The 1,441-nt window shown below is 52.2% G+C and overlaps 1 non-coding gene across 1 annotated transcript; it reads left to right on the top strand.

The window, feature by feature from the left end:
- Positions 1-238: 238 nt before the first annotated feature.
- TRNAV-UAC lies at positions 239-310 on the top strand. Its single transcript has one exon. It is a non-coding gene; the product is annotated as a tRNA-Val (tRNA).
- The last annotated feature ends 1,131 nt before the right edge of the window (positions 311-1,441 follow it).

Here is a 1,441-nt window from a genome sequence, read left to right on the forward strand (position 1 = left end):
GACTCAAGACAGCAATCAATTAGGTCTTCGACGAGAGCTTACAGGGTGGGATGGCTCGCCACTGGTCTAGGCAATGGGGGGACTTTTCCCTTGAGGAGGGGCTGTGGCTCACTGGAAGAGCCTCTGCTTTACATGCAGAAAGTCATAGGATCAATCCCCAGCAGCATCTCCAGTCAAAAGGACCAGGCAGCAGGTGATGTGAAAGGCCTCTGCCTGAGACCCTGGAGAGCTGTAGAGAGGGGCTGTGGCTCAGTGGAAGAGCTTCTGCTTTACATACAGAAGGTCCCAGGTTCAATCCCCGGCAGCATCTCCACTTAAAAGGACCACATGGTAGCTGATGTGAAAGGCCTCCGCCCGAGACCCTGGAGAGCCACTGCCAGTCAGAGCGGACAATTCTGATCTTGATGGATCAAGGGTCTGAATAGGTGTAAAGCAGCAGCTCCACTTGTGCCTGTGTGCGTGTCTGATCCTGCTTGCTGCTGCCAGCTCACTTCTGCCTCCCCCGCGCTTGGGCCTTTCTCTGCCTCAGCCTCCACCTCTGGATGCCCTGCAGATGACGAGGCCTGTAGATGGATGGTGACGCTCTACCCACAGTCCTGGTGCGGTCAAAAGTCCTTGCAGAAGACCTGCGCTGTGCTCTTGTTGGCAAGCTCCAGGTCAGCACTTGAGCCAAATCACGCGTTACACTTTTCTCAGTGGGTCAGCTCTGGGTTTCTGGACCCACCTCACTTTCCCTGCAGTCAAATACCAGCTGTGGAGAACTGCTTTTGAAAAGACAGCCAAGGCCTGGCTGGGCTTAAATTTGTAATAGGTCAGTTTCCCGCATATGGAATTCTGCATCCTTTTTTGTGAAGCTTCCAATGCAGATTTGCTTCCCTCGAGTCTATTTTCCTCCCAACTGGCCTGAAAAGAAGATCCCAACCAAGGCTAGGGTTGAGGCTCAAAACACAAACCCCGCTAAAGCCAGGATTAAGCAGAAGCCTTGTGGCACTACGAAGACAAAACATGCAGAAGCAGACACGGGAATAAAAGCTCACGACTGTGCCTCTGCTGCACCAGAGCATGCTGCCCCCCACACGTTAAGGCCCCCTGGGTTGCTTCTGCCGCAAGAAACCAACACAGCTTCCCTCTGGAAGTCCAGAGCAAGGAAATGTGAAACAGGCCAGGAAGTCCTAGCACGTCATCTTACTGGGCACCGCAATCCTCTTTTCAGGTTTTGTTGCTGTTGTTGGCTGTTTAACCTGACAGCTGGATATATTCCACATATTTTGCTTGTGCCTCTAAAGTCAAGGCATCTGGTACAGCAGTCAGCAAATTGTGATGCCAGCTAGAAATTCGTCTGTAGGCACTGTGAGCTGCAGAAGAGGCCGCTTCATGAATACAAATGACATTTCTCTGGGGGGGAAACAGATTTGCAGCTGCGTTGACTTTGGTATCCACG

The sequence above is a fragment of the Gekko japonicus genome, unplaced genomic scaffold (genome assembly GCF_001447785.1).
Source record: "Gekko japonicus isolate JY-2015 unplaced genomic scaffold, Gekko_japonicus_V1.1 scaffold773, whole genome shotgun sequence".
NCBI lineage: Eukaryota > Metazoa > Chordata > Lepidosauria > Squamata > Gekkonidae > Gekko > Gekko japonicus.